This window comes from Lithobates pipiens, unplaced genomic scaffold, assembly GCF_037356315.1.
Source record: "Lithobates pipiens isolate NorthernLeopardFrog02 unplaced genomic scaffold, aLitPip1_a1.2 Scaffold_16, whole genome shotgun sequence".
NCBI classification, from domain to species: domain Eukaryota; kingdom Metazoa; phylum Chordata; class Amphibia; order Anura; family Ranidae; genus Lithobates; species Lithobates pipiens.
In genome coordinates, this window is record NW_027507748.1 from 190706444 (window position 1) to 190724432 (window position 17989).

At 44.0% G+C, this 17989-nt stretch overlaps 1 protein-coding gene across 1 annotated transcript in view; it reads left to right on the plus strand.

The window, feature by feature from the left end:
• The first annotated feature begins 1433 nt into the window (after window positions 1-1433).
• The window catches only part of CLDN34 (claudin 34), a 48660-nt gene continuing 32104 nt past the window's right edge, over window positions 1434-17989 (plus strand). The window contains exon 1 of the mRNA XM_077480842.1: window positions 1434-1555. The gene's annotated coding sequence lies outside the window, so the exon portion shown is untranslated. The remainder of the gene's footprint in view (window positions 1556-17989) is intronic.

Genomic DNA, 17989 nt, shown 5'->3' on the forward strand with positions numbered 1-17989 from the left:
TTCCACTCAGAACAGGCCTCCCATGGTTGACCAAAGAAGTTGAGTGCATGTGCTTAGCGTCATATCTAGAGCTTGTCTTTTGGAAATAGAAGTATGAGTGCTGCCAGCATTGTTGCAGAGGTGCAGGGGGTTAGCTTGTCAGTGCTCAGACCATACGGTGCACACTACATCAAATTGGTCTGCATGGTTGTTGTCCCAGAACGAAGCCTCTTCTAAAGATGATGCGCAAGAAAGCCCGCAAACAGTTTGCTGAAGACAAGCAGACTAAGGACATGGATTAATGGAACCATGTCCTGTGGTCTGATGAGACCAAGATAAACTTATTTGGTTCAGATGGTGTCAAGCATGTGTGGTGGCAACCAGGTGAGGAGTACAAAGACAAGTTTGTCTTGCCTACAGTCAAGCATGGAGGTGGGTCTGGTCTGGGGCTGCGTGAGTGCTGCCAGCACTGGGGAGCTACAGCTCATTGAGGGAACCATGAATGCCAACATGTACTGTGACATACTGAAGCAGAGCAGGATCCCCTCTCTTTGGAGACTGGGCTGCAGGGCAGTATTCCAACATGATAACGGCCCCAAACACACCTCCAAGATGACCACTGCCTTGCTAAAGTAGCTGAAGGTAAAGGTGATGGACTGGCCAAGCATGTCTGCAGACCTATAACCCTATGTGGGGCATCCTCAAATGTAAGGTGGAGGAGCGCAAGGTCTCTAACATCCACCAGCTCCATGATGTCATCATGGAGGAGTGGAAGAGGACTCCAGTGGCAACCCGTGAAGCTCTGGTGAACTCCATGCCCAAGAGGGATTAGGCAGTGATGGAAAATAATGGTGTCCACACAAAATATTGACACTTTGGGGGCAATTTGGATATTTTCACTTAGAGGTGTACTCACTTTTGTTGCCAGTGGTTTAGACATTAATGGCTGTGTGTTGAGTTATTTTGAGGGGACAGCAAATTTACACTGTTATACAAGCTGTACACTCACTACTTTACATTGTAGCAAAGTGTAATTTCTTTAGCGTTGTCACATGAATAAATATAATAAAATATTTGCAAAAATGTGAGGGGTGTACTCACTTTTGTGAGAACATACATGCATATTTTGTAAAAAAGATCGAACTAAAAAAGTAATTGCTTTCTACAGTATCTCAATACAAAGAGATATCTAAGCAAGGTCAACAGTATTTTGTAAAACATCAGGTGAATATGACTTTATCGATTGTTTTATTATCAATGAATCGTCAAATGCATTTTTATCTGAAAACCTATTTTCTTCTAAAGAAAATATATAGCTTATCTAGGTCCCACCTCTCTATCCTGTTTCTTGAAAACAGATGTGAACAAAGGATTGTAAAAATTACTGTATTCTACATCTTGTTAATTATTAAACTTTATTTCATCTACGTTGTATGTTGACTTTGTGAGAGAATGACAGGAATCACTGCACACACTAGGTACCCGTACTGTACTTTCTGCAGCCACACTGAGCGATAGATCATGATGCATTTTCACATTCAGCAATATTTATTACGTGGAGTTCACACACCAAACGGTAAGTTATGTTTATGTCTATTTGTTTCCAATCCACTTACTGTAGCTGTATCTGCTCTCTGCTTGTCTTTGGAATCTTTAACCATATAGTTTGTATAGCCTGGAAACTGAAAAATGGCATACAATAAATACATTTTCTGCAGTACAATATTTAACCTCTCTGGCGGTATGATTATGTCAGATTTTTGATGCTGAATGAGGTACAATGTTTTGCATAGAAATTTGGTGTTTTATATTATAGGCCTGTAATTCTTATGTACACACATATCAGACTAGCCAACGGACTTAGTCTGGCGGACAAACCGCTGGACTGTCCGCTGGACTTTGGGAACGAGCTACCTGCCTACACACGGTACTTTTGCGGCGGACTAGGTCCAGCGGACTTAGTCCGCCGGATTTTCCGCCGTACTTTTGAAATGAACGGACTCGCCCACACACAGGAAAGAATGTCCGTTCATTTTGAACGCGCCTCCAGGTAGCCGGGACCAGCGAAGGAGGCGTCGTTGGCCCCGTCACCTGGTATGGAGTTAAAGGGGAAGCCCTACGCCGAAAAAACGGCGTAGGGGTCCCCCTCTAGGTCCATATCAGACCCTTATCTGAGCACGCTACCCGGCCGGTCAGGAAAGGGGGTGGAGATGAGCGAGCAGCCCCCCTCCTGAGCCGTACCAGGCCGCGTGCCCTCAACATGGGGGGGTGCTTCTGTCCATGTTGATGAGGACAAGGGCCTCTTCCCGACAACCCTGGCCGTTGTTTGTCGGGGTCTGCAGGCGGGGGGCTTATCGGAATCCGGGAGTCCCCTTTAATAAGGGGGCCCCCGGATACCAGCCCCCCACCCTATGTGAATGAGTACGGGGTACAATGTACCCCTATCCATTCACCTGTGAAAAAAAAGGTAAAAAAAACACAACACACAAGGTTTAAATATAATTTATTGCACTGCTCTGGGGGTCTTCTGTCTTGGGGGGTCTTCTCGCCGGACTCCTCCGCTATATTCTGCTAGCTCTTTTACTAGCAGAGGAGCCCGGCTTTCTTCTTTGTCGCCGCCCGGGGGTCTTCTTCTGACTTCGGGGGTCTTGCACTGTGATAGATCTAGTGGAGTACACAGCTCGCACACACAGCGGGGAGACATGGCAGGATCCTGGGGACAAGCTTAGTAACTTTGTGATACAATCCCGAGTGGCACGGGGTTAGCGCTTTTGGTAATGAAAATTCACCCCCGAGTCACACTCGGGATTACGGCTAGGAAGGTTAATATAATTGAAGTTACATCTTAAGTTATTAAACAGAATTATATAATATAATTAATATCATTATATTAATATAACATATTATAGTATTTTTAATCATTGCTCCTTTTATTGGATCTCATTTGTACACAATAGTCTTGATTCATTAAAGTATAGTAACCATTATCCCTTACGTTTTCTACCGAAGTTCAGGTTGGATTACTGTGCATTATTTTCATCACTCAGAAAATTTTTCCTTGAAAAGAAAATTCTTCCTTTAGATGTGTGCAGCCACATCATTGAACACATTTATGGCATTGTATGCCTACTGATGTTTGTGTATGAATCTAATATCAAAAATCTGGTTTTAGTGCTTCCTGTGTCCCCGCTGGGTTTATTTACCCTCTCTAGTCGTTCTGAAGACCACTGTCACTTGCACAGGAATTGATGTAAAAATTTTGAAATGGGATTTCTCATCACTTTGTGGACATTTCAACCCACTTCTTATTTTGTCTCCGGGACTGTAAGTGAAGTTGAAATATTCTTAATATGGACAGAAAAAAAAAAGAAGAAAAATCTGACAATGGATTAAATTATTCAACCTGCTCAACATAATTACCAAAATTAAAAAATAAATACAATTTTGGCTTTAGCTATACTTAAAGGGTAAGTTCACCTTTACAGAAAAATCAGTAAGGTGAACTTTCACAAGTCTCCCTCCTCGACGCAAAACCCCCTCCCCCCTGTCCCACTGAACTGGACCATGACGATCTCCAGTTCTAAGCCCCGGTATATACGCGCCAGGAGTGCAGGGCTTAGAAATCCTCTGAGCTGAATGTCCAAAATGTCCCTCATAAGGCAGGACGTTTTGGAGCTTCTAATTGGTCAGTGCCATCACATGGGCAGCACCAACCAATAAGCAGCCGCATAGCCCATCCTGTCAGCTATGGAGAAGACGCATGGACACAGAGAGAATTTCTAAGCCCTGGACTCCTGGTGCGGATATACTGGGGGCTTAGAATCGGAGATTGCCATGGTCCAGGTCATGGGGAGGGGGGGGGGGGGAATGAGGAGGGGGACCTGTGTAAGTTCACCTTACCGATTTTTTCTGTAAAGGTGAACTTACACTTTAAATGTCCTATAGGCCATACATACATGTAGCACTACCTCTGAAGGAAAAATGTGCTTAAGCACAAGAAATGAATAGGAAAAAATATTCAACCCAAAGATAAATTAAATAAAAATCAGAAAAACAGCTGCAAGCACTCAGAACAGGCCAGCCACTGTGCTACCTCTGAAGGAGCCGCTGAAAATGTACTGGACTCTCCCTATGTAGTAAGTGCCTACCAGTAATATAAGCAACAGCCCGTTCATTAAGGCTCCATTAAACAGTCTAGGGGATGTCTTTTAAAGTTTTAATGCTGAAAAAATTTAACAAGAGAGGGGTGAGGGGGGTATGGTATACTCCAAAATGCAGAGAACACTTTTCCTTTGGTAAAAGTAGAACAGTCTAGCTATCACTACTGGGAACTTTGAGGTAGTTTACAGAACAGTCTACTTTCTCATAGCTGAGATAGCTCCAAATTAGTTAAAGTCAGCCAGGTTCTCTACTTGCTAAGTCCTAAAGCTGCCAGCTCCTCAGACTCGATCCCTTGATAGAGAGGTCCAGTTTTCAGCCTGGAAGTGCTTCAGTGGCAAGCAGCTACCTGAAGCTCACAGATCCATCCCTCATTGGAAAAAGACAGTCCCCTCAAGGCTTCAGGCTATTTACCACTTGCTAGACCACCTTCTGGGTATACCTCCCCAGGGATTGGCTAGGGCATTGTAAATATTCAGGCTAGTCATTTAAATTTCCTGCCCTAAACTTTGAAAGCTTCTTCCAGAGGCAGGAGAAAACAATCAAACTCCCAGCCTGTGAAGCCATAAGCAGACCAAGACAAATGATCGCTGTTCCTCTGATTAATGGTGAAGATAGACATTCCTTCACCCGGGGCAAAGACTCTGTTCGGCGCCCCCCCCCGGTCCATGGCGTCAGTAGGGCAGGTTGGCGATGTCAATAGAGCAGTGACTGGTGTCAGTAAGGGAGTGGACTGTGTCAGTAGGGCAGTGGCTGGACTGTGTCAAAAGAGCATGGGGGAGCTCATGTCCATAATGGGGGTGGTATTGACACAGCCCCAAATGATCCACAATGGTTCAAAAGGGCTATGGTCCAGAAATATTTAGACAGAATAAAGGTGGATAAAGCACCTCGACCAGGTGGCATCCACCCACAGATCCTAAAAGAATTGAGCTCTGTCATTTCAAAGTAATTGTTTCTAACTTTTAGGGACTTGTTAATAACTGGAATGGTACCACTGGATTGGCACAGGGCCAATGTGGTGCCCATATTTAAAAAGGGATCAAAGTCTTTACCAAGTAACTATAGACCTGTTAGTTTAACTTCTACAGTTGGGAAGATACTGGAGATTTTAATAAAAAGACCACATAGACGAGTTCTTGTTGGAAAAAAATATTTTAAGCAACAGACAGCATGGATTCATGAAAGACAGAAGTTGTCAAACAAACCTGATTTCTTTTTATGAGGAGGTAAGTAAAACATTGGACAGAGGGGTGGCTGTGGACATGGTATACCTGGACTTTGCAAAAGCATTTGACACAGTTCCCCATGGCTCATGTGTAAGGTAAGATCAATTTGTAAATGGATAGAAAACTGGCTAAAAGACAGAATTCAGAGAGTATTGGTTAATGACTCGTACTCTGAATGGTCTAAGGTTATCAGTGGTGTACCCCGAGGTTCAGTGCTGGGACCTTTACTTTTTAATATCTTTATAAATTATATAGGGTCTGGCATTAAAAGTAAAATTTCTGTCTTTGCAGATGACACTAAGCTATGCAGTGGAATAATGTCCTTACGGGATGTCTCCAATTTACAAGTCGACCTCTAATTGGGCAACTAAGTGGCAAATGAATTGTAATGTTGATAAATGTAAAGTTATGCACTTGGGGGCTAAGAATAGGCATGCATCATATATACTAAGGGGAGTAAAACTGGGGGAATCAATGGTGGAGAAGGATCTGGGGGTTTTGGTAGATCATAAGCTCAATAATAGCATGCAATGCCAAGCTGCGGTTTTCAAAGCGATCACAGTCCTTTCTTGTATTAAGAAAGGTAGGGACTCCAGAGAGAGAGATATCATTTTGCCCCTATACAAGTTAGTTAGACCTCATCTGGAATATGCAGTTCAGTTTTGGGCACCAGTTCTCAAAATGGATGTCGGGGGAACTGGAGAAAGTGCAGAGAAGGGCAACCAAAATGATAACAGGCATGGAGGAGCTCAGCTATGAGAAAAGATTAGAGGAACTGAATCTATTCCCTCTTGAGAAGAGGAGATTAAGGGGGGCATATGATCAACATGTACAAATACATAAGTGGTCCATATTGTAAACTTGGTGTTAAATTATTCACTTTAAGGTCATTACAGAGGACAAGGGGGCACTCTTTACGTCTAGAGGAAAAAAGAGTTCATCTCCAAACACGGAAAGGTTTCTTCACAGTAAGAGCTGTGAAAATGTGGAATAGACTCCCTCCAGAAGTGGTTCTGGCAAGCTCAGTTGATTGCTTTAAAAAAGGCCTGGATAATTTCCTAAATATACATAATATAACTGGGTACTAACATTTATAGGTAGTTTTCCCCTGCTGTAGCAAATTGGAGCATGCTTTGCTGTTTTTTTTGCCTTCCTCTGGATCAACTGTGGGTATAGGTTTGTTTCTCCTCATTTCAGATCTACCCCTCAGATTTACAGCGACTGCACTTCCAAGGGCACTTTCAGTGAAATTTCAAGTGCACTTTGCACTTGTAGTTTGCACTTGTAGTGCAAAGTGGATTTGCCTTTCGTAAATAACCCCCTATGTGTCAGTAGGAAAGTGGCTGGACTGTGTTAGTAGGGCACTGGACAGTACCAGTAGAGCAGTGGACAGTGTCAGTAGGCCAGTGGACTGTGTCAGCAGGACAGTGGACTGTGTCAGTAGGGCAGTGGACAGTATCAGTAGAGCAATGGACAGTTCCAGTAGAACAGTGGATTGTGCCAGTAGGACAGTGAGCTGTGTCAGTAGGGCAGTGTCTGGTGTCAGTAGGGCAGTGGACTGTGCCAGTAGGGCAATGGTTGACATCTGTAGCGCAGTGGACTGTGTCAGTAGGGCAGGGAACTGTGACACTAGGGCAGTGGACTGTGTCTGTAGGGTAGTGGCTGGCATCAGTATTAGAACATAGATTGCTATGGTGCTTTATATGCAGGCGTAAAAACATTGGAACCATGTCCTTTTACAGACATCCAGTGCAGGTTGATGAGCACTGTACTGAAACATGAAAAGTGAAAAGATGTTGAGAATTGAGGACGTGGCACTTACTTTTGCTATCCACCTTCTCTCTTGATTCAGCCTCCAACACCTAACACAGCCTCACTTCTCTTGGGCAAAATCCTTGTCCTCTAGTGCTCCTATGGGGTGCTCCCGTCTTCCTTATGCCACCAGGACACTTGCTGAAAGAAGCAAGGTAACTAGGCAAGCTTCCTTCCTAATAGCGCTGCCGCCTGGGGTTCACAGAGATGTTCTCGAAAAGGGTGGCGCTGCTGTTGTGAGGCAAAGTGGGGTAGGCTGGGGACATGGTGACAGTTCAGTGCGTTTTCAACAATCTGCACTGGATGTCAGTGAAAGAACATACTGCCGCTCCAATGTCTAGGGATGAGCAAAAGGTTTGGCCTGAGTATGAGTTTGGCCGAACATTGGCTGTTCGCACATTCGCCGAAACACCTGAATTATCATGGCATTCGACCATTTGTTCAGCTTGCTGAACAACCACAATGCACTGCACCACCAAACACAGTGCATTGAAAGCCCTGATTGGCTGAAGCAATGAAAGCTTTGCCCAATCAGGGCACAGAGCACTTTTAGAGCCATGATTGGATGCTGTAATGATCGCTCTATCCAATCGTGGATCATTGCTCTTAGTCTCGCCCCACACTTTAAAATTATTCTTTCAATAACGGCCATTTTTAGTGTGATATTGGTGTGGAGAGAGAAAGAACAGGGCTCTGATCAGTGCTATTAGATAGACAGTCAGTGTGGTATAGTGTACTATTGTGATTCTATTGTCAGTGTAGAATATCAGTTTCGTGTGAATCTGGGGATAGTTCAGACAGTGTGAGTGTAGTGACCACCATTCATCTTTACATTAGTGTGAATCTAGGGATAGTTCAGTCAGTGAAGTGTAATGCCTGTTAAACAAAGTATATTTCACTGCGTTACTGTCTGACAACTCTCTCTGATGGAGACTCTACCATGTGATCAGCCATGTCCAATCACGGCTGATCACGATGTAAACAGGAAGAGCCGGTAATCAGCTTTTCCTCACTCACGTCTGTCAGACACGAGTAGAAGAGAGGCGATCGGCTGCTCCTCTGACAAGTGGGGGGGTCTGTGCTGATCGATTATCAGCGCAGCCCCCCCCCCCGAGGATGCCCACACTGGATCACCAGGGATGCAACTAGGACCACTAGGGATGTCACCACCAGGTATGCCACCCTAGACCACCAGGGATACCAATCGGTGCCCACAATGGATGCCAATCAGTGCCCACAATGGGCATCAGTGATTGGCAGGCATTATTATTTGGCACTGATTGGCATCCATCAGTACCATACATTACAGTACATCAGTGCCACCTATCAGTGCCCATCCATACCCATCCGTGCCACCTATCAGTTCCCATCCATGCCGCCTATCAGTGCCCATCCGTGCCACCTATCAGTGCACGTCAGTGCAACCCGTCAGTGCAACCCGTCAGTGCAGGCCCACAGTGGCCCTCAGTGAAGGAGAAAACTTATTTATTTATAAAGTTTTGTAACTAACACAAAAAAAACATTTTTTTTTTCAAAATAACTTTGTCAGTCTTCAGGCAGGGCATAATTTCCTCTGTTAATGATGTTGCCTGTATTATCCAGCCACAGCATGCAGAGGAGGTGGTGGTCTGGCTTATTAAACTATCCCCATCCTCCTCATCCTCCGTCACCCAAGCAGAGACTAGTGCGCAGTCCACTGCAGCTGCCAGAGTGGCTAAATCTACCTCCTTGTCCTCAGCTATTCCCACCATAGCCCCAGCATCAGGCATGGAGGAGTCAGCTGAGTTAGGCCCCTTTCACACATGCGGATGATATGTCCGTATTTCATCCATCCGTTTGCGGATGAAATACGGACATCCATTCATCCCTATGGGATAGCGGGTGTCTGCGGATGAGCATCCGTAGACACCCGCTATTGTCCGCCTCCGCAAATGTCCGATTCTGCAGACGGAGGAAAATCCTATTTTTCTGTCCGTCTGCAGAGCGGATCGGATGAACACGGACACACGGTCCGTGCTCGTCCGATCCCCATAGAGGAGAGCGGAGAGCTGACAGGGCGGTCCCCGCACAGTGTGCGGAGACCGCCCTGTCCGCAGCCGGTTCAGCGGGGACAACGGAGCGATCCCCGCTGAGCGATCATCACGTGTGAAAGGGGCCTTATTTGAACACAGTGTCAGCCACTTGCTGCTTGACGATGCACAGCCATTATTTGATTCAGATGTTGGTTTTGAGGTTGAGGTTGAGGAAAGCAGGAACATGAGCCTACAGATAGGGGAGAACCTCCAGCCGCAGCATATTACCAAGTTATCTCCAGTGGTAATGAGGATGGAGGAGATGATGATGATGAGGTCACTGACATGGCTTGGGTGCCAGATAGAGCAGAGGAGGAAAATGAGGGTGAGGCACAACCCCTAAGGGGAAGCCATCATGGAAAAGTAGAGAGCAGCCACCCTATTCCATCACATTGTGGTGCTATCTCCCGGCCCACTTCCCACAGCTCAACTGTCTGGGCCTTTAGCACATGTGCAGCCTATCGCACTGTTGCAATTTGCAAACTTTGTCTCAAGCACATCAAGCGTGGCAAAAACACCAGCTATTTGGGTACCACATGCTTGACAAGGCATTTAACCTCCCACCACTCAGCCCATTGGCAAAAGCACCTGAAAGCCTTACTCACCTCAGTCTGCCCCCACTATACCTCAGGACTTCTCAGCAGCCTCCACTGACAGGGATGATGGAATAGCACAGGGTGTCCCAGGTCCTTGCAGCACATCTGCCAGCAGCACACCACATGCTCCAGGGCACCAAACTATAAAAAACATTAAGTACAAAATCCTCTCCCAAGTGGCTTCAAATCTTGTGTGTGTCAGTAGTTTGCTCAAACCAGCACGAGACTGTTTCCACCACCGACCAGGCACCTCCCCTACATGTAACAACACAGGGCTAATCATGTGTTTTCCTCCTTTTTTCATCATAAGAGTTACTTTATGGAATATTATTGCACGTATGCACTTTAATATATCTGTGGATTTGAAGATTTTTGAGGACAACGTTTTTTTGGACACCAATGCAAAGATTTTTTTCACTGTGAACATTTTTTTTTCTTTGTTGTATTTTATTAATATCTTACGGATTATTGCTGTTATTGCACTAGTATCATTGTATCAATAAAGATATTATCACATAGTGCTGCATATTCTTTGTTATTTTTATATATGGTTTAACATAGCATGGGGATTGTGATTGATGCATAGCAGTTGTGAATTGACACTTTTTACTCTTTCTTGTATTTACCACACCTGATGTTATTTGTAGCTAGGGGTATTTTAGGGTAGCTTGCAGGATTCTTATACATTTACCATTGTTCCTATGCCACAGAACCCACAAGAGGAGAGGGAGGAGGAGTAGGAGGATTCTGTCAGTTTTCGAGGCATTGTAGTAGAGGAAGGCATACATCAAACAGTAAGAGATAGTTTTCCATCCCCAGAACCCTTGGGAATAGTATGCGGCTGGGAGGAGGCAATTACAGATACTATAATCCTCAGTGACCCCGAGGAGTCTGCTTCTCGTGCCTCCGCAAATTTGCGGTGCATGGGCTCCCTCATATTTCAAAGCCTGCAAGAGGACCCAAGAATATGTGGCGTAAAGAGAAGGATCACTATTGGTTGGCAACCCTCCTTGACCACTGTTACAAGGGGAAAGTCTCAGAACTCATCCTGTCCCCAGAGAGTGCAGAAGATAAAATCTCTTGAGGACACCTTAAAGAAAAGTTTATCTAATGCTTTTCCCAACTCTGGTAGGTTACAGTGAAAAATGTAGTTTTGAGGCTTCTGTTGGTCAAGAGAGGAACGATGGAGAATGCGGCCGCCTAAGTGATGCATTTCACAATTTTTTTAGTCCCCGCCGCCCAGATCTGTCAGCTTCCACATCCCAACAGTAGTGTCTGCATCACATGGTGGATGATTACCTCGGGCCCAAAACAGAAATAGAGAGCTTTCCAGCCGACGATCCACTGACTTACTAGGTAATGAGAATAGACCCCTGGCCAGAACTTGCCCAGTATGCTGTTGAGTGGTTGGGCTGCCCTACATCCTGCGTGCTTTCAGAACGGGGATTCGTTGCTGTACGAGGTTTCGTTACTGATCACAGAACGCGTCTGTCCACAGACTCCGTGGACCGTTATAAAATGAATCAGTCCTGGATTACCAGCTATGAAGCCCCTGATGCTGATGTCACTGATTAAGTCTTTTTGGGATTTGTAATCTATGCAGGACTTCGAGGCTGCCTAGCTTTGAGGGCGTTCAATCACCTCATCTGGAAGAATGTTTTTGGTATATGTTTCATGAGCACAATTAACACCCAAAGACCAATTTCTCAGCCCCTGTTTGACAGGTGCATATCATTGCAGTTTTTTTTTGCCTTCATCAAGCGCACCTCTAAAGGGTTACGGTGGGAAGGCCCCCCTGACACCCAAAGAGTAATTTTTCTGCACCTGTTTCACAGGTGCATATCATTGCATTTTTTACAGCAAGGCCAATTCTTGCTTTCATCAAGAGTACCTATAGGGTTATGGTCAGAAGGCACCACCGACGCCCAAAGACCAATTTTTCTGCACCTGTTTGACAGGTGCATATCATTGCAATTTTTTACAGCAAAGCCAATTCTTGCTTTCATCAAGAGTACCTTTATATGGTTACGGTGGGAAGGCGTCATGACACCCAAAGACCAATTTTTATGCACCCATTACTTCTATCCAAAGTCAAAGTGACACCAGAATGTACAGTATCCAAAAAAATCTCTAATCTTGTTCCCAGTGCACTACATTGTGGCCTCATCATACACACTGGCTCCCTAGCTGTTGCTGAGCAAAATAAAGGCAGCTTGCAGGGAAAATGTATTTTGTTTTGGCTTTATAAATGCAATTATTGCTGCAGCAGATTCTAGACATGGTACAGATCTGCCACTTTACAGGTATACTAAGGGGACTAAATTGGAAGGAATTTGTCATTTTTATGTTTTCACTTTAAAAATCAAAAAAAATCACTGCTCATTTAAAAAGGACATTTTTCACAAATGTTTTTTATTGATACATGTGCCCCAGGGTAAGACCCGGACCCCTATAAACATTGTATGCCTAATTACTTGCATCTAAGCCTTCAAAATGGGCACTTTGGATTTTTGACTCTGGTAGGTTACAGTGAAAAACGTAGTTTTGAGGCTTCTGTTGGTCAAGAGAGGAACGATGGAGAAGGCGGATGCCTAAGTGATGTCTTTCACTATTTTTTTAGTCCTCACCGCCCAGGGCTGTCAGCTACCACATCCCATCGGCAACGTCTGCATAACATGGTAGACAATTATCTAGGGGCAAAAACAGAGATGAAGAGCTTTCCAGTCAATGATCCACTGGCTTACTGGGTCATGAGAATAGACCACTGGCCAGAACTTGCCCAGTATGCAATTGAGCTGCTGGGCTGCCCTGCATCCCGCGTGCTTTCCAAACTGGAGGTTTTATTACTGATAATAGAACGCGTCTGTCCACAGACTTGGCGAACCTTCTTTAATTTATAAAAATGAATCAGTTCTTGATTACCAGCAGCTATGAAGCCCCTGATGCAGATGTCGCTAAATAAGTGTTTTTGGGATGTGGAATCTCTGCAAGACTTCTAGGCTGCCTTGTGGTTGCTGATTTCATCTGGAAGATTTTTTTTTGGTGTAGGTTTCATGGACACAACACCCAACAACTCATTTTTCCACACATGTTTGACAGGTGCAGTTCATTGCAATTTTTGACAGCAAGGCCAATTCTTTCTTTCATCAAAAGTACCTCTATAGGATTACGGTGTGAAGGCGCCACAACACCCAAATACCAATTTTTTCGCATCTGTTTGACAGGTGCATATCATTGAAATTTTTGACAGCAAGGCCAATTCTTGCTTTTATCAAGAGTACCTCAATAGGGTCATGGTGTGAAGACACCACCAACACCCAAAGACCTATTTTTCTGCACCTGTTACTTCTAACCAAAGTCCGTGGAAGAGACACCATAATTTATTTAAAACATCTCGTATCTTGTTCCCAGTGCACTACATTGTGGCCTCATCATACAGACTGGCTCAACAAGCCGTTGCTTACAAAATAAAGAAAGCTTGCAGGGAAAATTGTTTTGGCTTTATAAATGCAATTATTGCTACAGCAGCTTCTATACACAGTACAGATGTGCCACTTTACAAGTATACTAAAGGAACCCCTCCAGGCACTATATTGAAAGGAATGTTGAATTTTTATGCTTTCACTTTAAGCATCAATAAATCACTGCTCATTTAAAAATGATGTTTTTTACAAACTTTTTTTTTCATTGATATATGTCCCCCAGGGCAGTACCTGGACCCCCGTAACCATTGTATGCCCATTTACTTGCATATACGCCTTCAAAATGAGAACTTTTGATTTTTACAGTTCAGGTCCCATAGACTTCAATGGGGCTCATTATTCGGTTCCGAACATTTGCGATGTTGGAAAGTTCTGGTGCAAACCTAATGGGGGGTCATTCGGCCCATCCCTACCAATGTCCCCCGGTGCCCGATCCCCTCAACATCATGCCGTTACATGGATCATTACTACGACTCTAACACTTGTGATGGAAAGGAGATCGGGCACTGGGAGACATTGGAGCCACAGTATGTTCTTTCATTGACATCCAGTACAGATCGTTGAAAACACACTGGACTGTCAGCCATGTGGGAGAAGATTGGATGAGACCAGTAGCCCCCCCTCAATGCGGCCCCCAGGGCACATGCCCCCCTCTCCTGCCTACCCCCTCCATAGTTACGGCCCTGCCACTGAATACAGAGCAAGCCAAAAAAAAAACTTTACCTAGAATCCTATACCAAGAGGGTTCTACTTCTAGGATAAAGCACCTGGTGTCAGCTTGTTCAGTAAATAAGGAGTTAAAAGGAAAATTTTGAGTTTTTTTAATTCTTCAATTTTATACATTACACAATTTAAAACCAATTGTTTTTTTTATCATTTTGCATTTATTTAAAACTAAAGTGTAATTCCAATTATTACAAGGTGTTTTTTTTTCATATTACTGAATATAAGTAAAAAAAAAATATGGCACTTATATCAAAAAGCATTTTTTCAGCATTTTATTGAAACATTTCACAGGTGATAATTTGCTTTTGGAAATATTGCTCAGCATTAGATGTCAAACTGTCTTTACAATGCTGACACACATACTGTACAATAGCCAGTGCCTTCTCCCCCTCCCTATAGAAGCAAGAAATCCCAAAATATGAGCCTTTCGTGCCCCAACTAAAATTACATGTTTTGTCATATGTTGACATTAGAGGTGTACACTTCTGTCATACATGTGTTATTTAATACCTATATTGCTTTGTATCCCACTGAAAGTTCTGTATATAAATACTATGATAACTTTAACTATGTGTAATGTTTTGTCATCTGCTGTCCTTAAAGCGGCATTCCACCCATATAAAAGTCAGCAGCTACAAAAAGTGTCATTGCTGACTTTTAATAATGGAACACTCACCTGTCCCACAGTCCAGCGATGTGGGCAAACAAAGCCCCGCTCCTCTCCCCCTCCACTTCACAGCCAGGCACACACTGCACATGCACAAGCCACGCTGCGTGCTGTGAGATTGGCCTGGGCAATCTTCTGGGACCTGTTACGTGTGCCAGAAGATTGCAGGGAGGGAAGGGGGAGATGTGAACTTCCTTCCGATGCCACGTGCCCTGGGAGGAAGTGGGAGCTGGGTGCCTCTAAAAAGAGGTTATCCGCCCCCCCCCAAAAAAAAAATTACATGCCAAATGTGATATGTCAGGGGGTCACCTTCACTTTAAGCGGAAGGTACATTATTGGGTGGAACTACGCTTTAAATAAAGAATTTGCAAAAAAAGGGCTGTGCAATTAAAGACAATACTCCCTAGTGCTAATTCCATTCATAATACCACATTTAGTAACATTTAAAGCTTTTTAAAAAATAAAATAACAAAGATCTTATACTTCCCTGCAATGTGCAATAGTTTTACAAAGAGCAGCCCTGATCCTCCCCCTCTAGGGTCCCCCGCTGGCTCTGCTGGCTCCACTCTCCATCGAGTGCCCCCATAGCATGCTGTTGTCTATGGGTCACTCGTTCTTGCTCTCTTCCAATCCTTGCTCTGTGTGTCCATAAGACACACAGAGGGGCTGCCCCCTGCTCCCACCCTGTAAAATTGGCAACTGTATCATTGTGTATTTTATCAAATTTTTTGCTTTTATTTCTTTTATAATTTTGATATAGTTGCAGTTTTATTGCATTTTGATCACTATAAATCTTGAGACAGTTTTTTACTGTTAATAGAAAACAGTTTATCTGTGAATTCTCAATTATAAATTGATCTAAAATGACTGGTGAATCGTAATATGCAGATCACAATTCATGTCATTCATCGAATAGCTGAGTTCCAACATGTGTGATCTGACATGATTCACACAATTTATGTCTCCCAGTTCAGCGTTACATTATGTTGATTGTTTCATTGCGTCATTCTTGAGAAAACAGCAGGACAAATTAAACAATCATCATGTATGAGATAATGCTGTACTTTAAATCTATCCAGTTAATATATGGGTTACTGTTTAATGAGGATTTTTTTAAAGTAGACCAAGACTCAGACAAACCTATCATTCAAACAGCACAACACAAGTCAGTTGTGGATGATATACAGTATAATTACAGTAGGCGTTCTGCCCTGAACTTTGCTTGGGAGCAGTTCTCCAACCGTTCCAGAGTTCTGCATGTCTGTAAGACAGCTGTCATATTGGTGAAGGTATAAGCTATTCCTAGTTCCTCTCTTCTGATACCATTAATGTAAACCAGTAATAAGAAGCACAAGTGAAAAGGATATTCCTCTGATATTGGCTCCTGTATAGATAGAATAATGAATAATGCCTAGGTACAATCAAAAGTATCAAAATACCCTGCTACTCCTAATAAATATGATATTCTGAAGGTATGTTGCAAATCATTTTGCCACATTATTGCTAAAGTCTGTGCAAGTCTGTGCAACAAAAAATTTAATATCAATTGATTTGATATTTTCTACTTACCCGTGCTGAGTGGCCTTATTAGCTTTGTATACTCTAAAAATCTTTTTTTTTTTCTACATACTTACCTGTAAAATCCATTTCTTTAAGTACATCATGGGACACAGAGCAGGCTCTAAACATTACTATCTGGGTTATGTGCCACCTATAGGTGAATGGACACTGGCAAACCAAACAGACAGAAAGTCCCCCTCTATATAACCCCTCCCATACCGGAAGTATATCAGTTTTGTAGCAAGCAATGAATTTCCAAAAAGAGGGGGGGAACTCTGTGTCACATGATTTACTCCAAGAAATGGATTTTACAGGTAAGTACTGTATGTAGAAAAAGATCAAATTTTCTTTATCGTACATCACAGGACACAGAACAGTCGAGAACCTATATTGCAGCCTGTAAGACAATACAGCCAAATCCAGTATTCTCTGCAGCTCAACTCTAACCTCCATGTGGTAGAACTTTGTGAGTGTATGTACTGAAGACCAGGTACGATCTTGCAGATCACTGACCACTGACACTTAATCGCAAATTACCCATGGGGCTTCTACCCCCTTGTAGAATGTGATCTAACCAGAAAATTAGGAGCTCTACCCTTTAAACCATAGGCCTGAATGACCAACCGATACATCCAATAGGAGATAGACGCCTTGGATGCGACTGTCCCCTTCCGGTGTCCTATCAGATACTGTCACCCATCACATAGTGTCTGCCAAGAAGCCGAACATCTCCGAAGAAGAACAGCGCCTGCGCACTGTGTCCAGGTTCAAGCCCCACCATCCATGTGGACATAGAGTTAGAATATAAAAGAGCCGAGCAAAGCACGGCTGTGCCCGAAGTGAGGCGAGCAAAGCGAGGCCGTGTCCGAAGCATGGCGAGCGAAGCGAGGCCATGCCCGAAGCAAGGTGAGTGAAGCACGCCGTGCCCGAAGCGTGGCGAGCGAAGCGTGGCGAACGAAGCGAGCCTGCGAGGGGTCCTCTTACTATCTGCAACCCTATGTCCACTTGGATGGTGGGGCTTCAACCTGGACCCTTCTTCGGAGATGTTCAGCTTCTCCTTGTCCCCCGTACTGTGCAAGCGCTGCGCCAGCGCAGTACAGCCCGGACACTATCCGATAGGCGGTCACTTTGTGTCAGAACACCGGTAACACGAAAAGAGAATCTTATTCCCTGAATTGTGCTAAGCTCTTCAAATAAACTGAGGGGTCACACTAGTTTCAAGGAATGCAGCACCTTTTCAGCCGCTGAATGCGACTGTGGAAAAAATTAGGGTGGAACAATGTCTTGGTTCAAATGGAAACCAGAAAGTACATTAGGCAAAAATAAAGGAAGAGGGCACAACACAGTGGTGTAGTGGTTAGCACTCACACCTAGCAGTAAGAAGGGTCGCTGGTTCGAATCCCAACCACGACACTACCTGCCTGGAGTTTGCATGTTCTCCCTGTGCCTGCGTGGGTTTACTCCGGTTTCCTCCCACAATCCAAAGACATGCAGGTAGGTTAATTGGCTTCAGTCAAAAAAATTGGCCATAGTATATGAATGGAGACCTTGGATTGTGGGCTCCTTAAGGGTAGGGACCGATGTGAGTGTGCAGTGTACAGGGATAGGGACAATTGTAGACACTCAGGTTGAACTTGATGGACTGGTGTCTTTATTCAACCTAACTAACTATGAAACTAACTATGAAACACAGAGAAAAGGAAGGAAA